Raw genomic sequence first — 6,340 nt, forward strand, 5'->3', positions numbered from 1 at the left:
ATACTGAAGAAGAAACCGATGCTGAATATGAAGATTGGTCAAAAAAGAAGAAGAAGAAGGAAAAGAAAAAGCAAAAGAAGGATAAAAGTAAGCAAAAGACTGAAAAGAAGTAGAGAAAGGATGTGGTAACTGTAGATTCAGTCAACAAAGTTATTCAGAAAAAATCACAGACAATTGGAATGAACCAGTTTGCCATGTCAGGAAAACCTTACTGTCAGGTTTGTCAAAGATTTGGTCATGAATATGAAAATTATTATTATAATCCAGATTTCAGGGGAAGAAGACCTGAGTATATTGCTCAAAAAATGAGGGAGGCAGCTGCAAATGTGGTAGCTCCTCAGTGTGGTAACACAGGGACCTGCACCTCAAAGAAGATTTCAGAACCAAAACAATTGGGGATTCCAGAACAGGGGTCAAAACAACATGCAGCAGTTACAATGTAATTACTATGGAGCAGTAGGACATAAACAAGGTCTTGATTGTGAACTGTGGTGTAGACACAAAAATGATAGAGGTATTCCTATCATCAGATACAATAATAACATGCCTCAGGAGCAGAATCAACAACCTCCACCCCAACAGCACAGCAGAGACCTCCAGGTGAGGCTAATTTAGTGGTGTTGGAAGAATGGATTGATGAAGAATGGATTGAGGAAGAATGGATTCTGGATAGGGCACCATTGTGTCAGGATGAACAAAAACCTGTTAAAAAAGTACAGGAATGTCAGTATACTCCGGGAATGAGTAAGCATTACAACTGTGATTGTGCAACTTGTATCTAAATTGAGGATATCCCTGAAATCACTGGGTGCACTGATGTCATGGTAGTAACAAGATCAAAAGCAAAGCCAGTAAAGGAAGTTGTTCAGGATAAAGCAGACAAGGGTACTGTAAACTAGAAGGAGCAAAAATAAGTCAGAACTGAAGCACTCAAGGGAGTACAAGAATCCCAAGGTGGGAGTACATTATCTGAAGAATGGGAGTTTCCTGTAAGATCCTTGATGGATAAGGGGAAAAGTACATTAGAAAAAGGAAGAACTGAACTGAAAGAGGAGGACAGTGGTGATGAATTTTATGAAGCCTTGTTGTCAGCTCCAATAACATTTAATGTAAAGCAAATGTTGAGGTTGGTACCTGCATTCTCTCAACATTTGTTGAAAATATTAATTAATGAAGTAAATGGTAATTAGGCAAGAAGCAGGGACAATGAATAATTTTTTTTTGGAGAAGTATGTGAAGTCCTGCCAATGGATATGGATTATAAGGTATCAGTTGTAGGGGTATCTATTGGAAAAGTGTTTGTTCCAGGAGTTTTCTTGGATGGTGGGTCAGGAGTCAACATTCCCCCAGAGTCCACATGCAAATGTTTGAATCTCTTGGAGTGGGATCCAGCACAATGGCAGACCGGAGAAGGGTTTAGCCTTTGGGGATTCTAAGAAATTTGTTAATTTCAATTGGAGGACTGCAGTTTGTGGCTAACTTTGTGGTTCTCAGATTGGAAGAATCTACTTGTTCATATCCAATGATGTTAGGAAGGCCTTGGTTAAGAGCAACAAGGGTAAAGCAGCTATGGGGAGCAGACTCTATAGTGATTAAAACAGGAAAGAAGAAAGTGAGAATGCAAATGGATGCAAAAAAGGTGATACCACCTGGTTTCAGGGCACTGCATGCAGAAGGACTGAATATGGTAGAAGAAATTGGAGAAGATGCAAAAGAATAATTTCTTAGAACTAATTCATCAGTAGTACCCATATTTGAGGTGGATGTCCAGAAGATAGCAAATAGGTATGTAATACAGTCAGAAAATGATGGAATACAGTCAGTACATCAGGAATCAATGATTACTCGGGGGAGTAAACAATCAAACAACAAGATGGGGAGTGACCTACTGAAAAACCTAAAGATTGAAAATAGAGAAGAGGAGGAAGCTATTGAAGCAGTGAAGCAAGCAGAGAGGGCTTTTGAAAATCAAATGGCTGCTAGAGTTACTCAGGATGAATTGCAGGAGCTGAACCTGAACACTCATGAGGAACCACAAACAATGAAAGTATCAGCAGATTTGGATGAGAAATTTAAACTGAAACTGAAGGAACTATTAATAGAATTCAAAGATATTTTTGCATGGAAATACACAGATATGAAGGGAGTAGATGCTAGTTTTTGCCAACACAAAATTAACCTAAAGGCAGATGCAGTTCCAATTGTACAACAAAGATATAAGATGAATCCTAATTATGCCGGACAAGTGAAAGAAGAGATTGATAAGCTTTTAGCTGTTGGTTTTATTTATCCTGTGGAGGAAGTTACTTGGTTGTCACCAATTGTTATAGTTCCAAAGAAGAATGGAAAGATCAGGGTGTGTGTAGACTACAGGAAACTGAATGCAGCTACAATAACTGATCCATTTCCTTTACCTTTTTGTGATACACTACTAGATACAGTAGCTGGACATGAGAGCTATAGTTTTTTGGATGGTTTTAGTGGTTACAACCAAATTCCAATGGCATTTGAAGACAGGGAAAAAACAGCTTTTGTGACTGAATGGGGGGTGTATGCTAGCAATGTGATGACATTTGGCCTGAAAAATGCTCCCCCAACATTTCAAAAAGCAATACAACATGTATTTTTTGAATTCCTTACAACATTTATGAGAGTTTTCTTGGATGATTTCAGTGTTTTTGGAAATAAGTAGGAACATCTTGGACACTTGAGACTGTGTTTTCAGAAATGCAGGGAATTTAGGTTGTCATTAAATCTAGCAAAATGTGCTTTTGCAGTGAAGAGAGAGGAGTTCTTTTAGGGCATGTGATTTCTAAAGAAGGAGTTTCTATTGTTCCCAGAAAGGTGGAAGCTATTAGAAAGGCACCAGCACCTAAAACAATTAAGCAATTAAACAGATTTTTGGGGCAAGTCAAGTGGCATAACAGATTCTTGAGATATTTGGCACATGTTTGTACAGTACCATTGACAAAGCTTACAAAGAAGGATAGTGTATTTGAATGGAAAGAAGAGCAGAGCAAGGCATTTAGGATTTTGAAGACTATGTTGATTGTAGCACCAGTGTTGATTGTTTCTGACTGGAAGTTACCATTTCACATCTTTGTAGATGCATACCATGTAGCAGTTGGTGTAGCTTTAATGCAGGAATCCAGTAGAGGTTGGTTCATACCTATTTATTATGCAAGCAGGGTCTTAACACCTGCAGAGAAGAATTACACAGCTACAGAGAGGGAGTGCTTGGGAATGGTGTATGCATTGCAAAAGTTTAGACATTATTTGTTGGCAAACAGAGTAATATATCATGTAGATCACCAGGCATTGATCTACATGGTAAATAAACCACATCTTTCAGGAGGTTGGCAAGGTGGATACTGCTGTTGCAGGAATTTGATTATGTAGTAATACATACTCCTGGTAGACTTTATGTATTGGATGACTATTTGAGCAGATTGGAGACAGGAGAGGAAGATCCTGGAGGAGTACCTGATCAATTGCCTGCTCTGCAGAACTGTTTCTCATTCAGGGGACTGGTATGAAGATATGCTTTAGTTTTTTTACTAAAGGAGTGCTACTTGAAGCAATGAATAAGGATCGGAGAAAGAGATTGGCATTAAGAAGTAAACCATTTACAATTATTGCAGGGGTGTTGTACAAAAGAGGAATTGACCAAGTGATTAGGAGATGTGTTCCTGAGTTTGAACAGAGAGCAGTATTGGCAGAGGCTCATGCAGGCACTTCAGGAGGTCATTTTTCAGGTGATGTTATTGAAAGGAAAATATTTCAAGCAGGACTTTGGTGGCCAAGTGTAATAAAAGATGCTCAAGAATTTAGTAAAAACTGTTTGTTATGTCAAAGAGAGGGCAGACCATTGAATGTAGACAGGATGCCTTTGCAGCCTGTACTACCTTTGGAACCATTTCAATAGTGGGGATTAGATTTTGTTGGTCCATTAAGCCACCTGCAAAGGTATACAAAGAACATGTATATCTTAGTTGCAATAGATTACTACACAAAGTGGGTTGAGGCAGTGGCTTTGAGAGACAATGCAGCCAAGAGTGTGGCAAGATTTTTGTATAAAAATATTATGACCAGGTTTGGATGCCTAATTGAGTTAGTTTCTGATCAGGGAGGACATTTCATTAACAAAGTGATCAGTAAATTGACTGAACTGCATATGATATTACATAAGAAATCAATTGTGTACTATCCTCAGGCAAATGGACAAGCAGAAAGTACCAATAAAATTTTGGTCAAGATAATCAGGAAGCTGGTAAATCAAAACAGGACAGACTGGGATGAAAAATTAGATTATGCACTCTGGGCTTTTAGGACAGCATTTAAAGTAACAACAGACATGACACCCTTTAAGCTAGTATATGGATTGGAAGTAGTAGTGCCTATGGAACTTTTGGTGGGGTGGCAGTTCAGCAGAAGTTATCTCCTGAAGAGTCAGTCAACTGCAGAAAGGAGACACTGTTGAAACTTGAAGAGGATAGGATTCAAAGCATGTATACTGCAGAGGTTATTCAACAGAGAAGACAGGCATGGATTAATAGGAACCTTAAATTTAAAAAAAAATTGCAGGAGATTGGGTGACGGTCTACAATAATAAGTTGGGACACAGGCCTGGCAAGTTGAAGCTTAGATATGTAGGACCATTTCAAATAATCAGAGCAGTGGGGCCTAATAATTCCATTTTGGCTGATGTGTCAGGAAAAGTGATAGTCAAGCCAATAAATGGTTTCAGACTTAAACCATTTTTTGGACAAAATTTGGAGACCCAAATGGACAATAAAACTCATGATGTGAATTTGATTTGTACATTTCACGCATGTGAGCCAGGGAATAAGGCCATCATTTTAAGGAGGGCCCATTACGTGAGTGTGCAACATTTTTGTTCTCTGTTGTACTCTTTTGCATGCAACAGAATGGAGACTCCATGCAATACATCTCTGGCTACTAAATTCGACTTGCGGGGGATGATGAGGAGCCCTTTGTGACCTCAAGACCTGTGTGCAAAAGTTGTTTACAGAAAATGGTTGTTGACGAGTCTAGTGAAGACGATGACCTTGAGATTTATACACCTGTCAAGGCATCACCAGCTTCAAAGGAGGAGGGGAGTTCAGAGTATACATTCCTTGATTTCAGGTATGAGTTGTTGCCTAATGAACAAAATACTCCATGGTTGAAGAGTGTCGAGTTGTTGAACTTTGCAAGACTGCCATGGATGACCTGGAGACAGAGTCAGATGACAGGGCTTTATCTAAACCATGTGCAAGCTAATGATGGGCACATTTTTGAGGAAGATTACCTCATTGAAGAGCTTATTTCACAAGTTTTTGATGTTCCAATAGTAGATGACAATGAAATCAGCAAGGCAACAGAGAAGGATATGACTAAAGCCTTTGGTCAATCTCAGGGAGGCAGGCACTATTATCACTTATCTGGAATGAAGAATCAATTCATGTTGCAACAGATCAAATGGTTTCTAGAGAGGGTATTTCTCCTTGTGAAGTCAGAATATGTAAGCAGAGAGAATTATGGAATACTGATGGCAGTTGAAAGTGGGAGACAAATTGGGTGGGCCAATATTCTCTTTGACAGAATTAAGTTTGAGGTGTATACCAAACAGAAAAGGAAGGATAAGTCTATCAAGGTGGGGCCCTATTTAGCTGCAGTTTTTCAATATATGACAAACAAAAGTATACTGTAGGGAAGACATTTTCCAGGGGATGCACAGCTGCCTGAAGATTCAGGGTCTACAATTAGGAGGGATAAGAGGTAGAAATTGTGTGGAGAACCAAAGACTTTGCAAATGACAGGAGATGTACAAAGTTTACTTGCTGTAGGATATTCTACAATAGAATCTTTGGAGATAGTCAAAGTAAAGATGGATAAGGAGTTTGGTGATTTGTTTACTTAGGTGCTTTGCAAATTAGTGACAGAGCAGCAACACCCATGTCAGTAAAAGGTTTTAAACTGAAAAAGCTCAAGGGGAAAACTGCAACAGAGACACCAATTACAAATGTGGGAGACTCAGTACCTGAACTACCAAAGGTAAACTAACCAAGTTTTGCAAATGTCTCTTTTAGTGAAGCCCAAAATGCTATTGGAATGGTTAAGGAGTATGTAGAGCAGCAAGTTATGGATTCCACTTTGGTTAAAAGGGAAAACACCAGGTTACATAATGAAATAGAGCAGTTAAAATAGGAGGCAAAGATAAAGAAGAGAGGTCAAACCCAGGAAGCAGTGCTGAAAGATAAGGTTCAGGAACTGAATGAGAGTCAGGAATTGTCGAAGCAGGAATTAGCTTCCTGTAAGAAATTGTTGGAAAACAGGG

The sequence above is a fragment of the Adiantum capillus-veneris genome, chromosome 22 (assembly GCF_014529385.1).
Source record: "Adiantum capillus-veneris isolate H3 chromosome 22, ASM1452938v2, whole genome shotgun sequence".
Lineage (NCBI taxonomy): Eukaryota > Viridiplantae > Streptophyta > Polypodiopsida > Polypodiales > Pteridaceae > Adiantum > Adiantum capillus-veneris.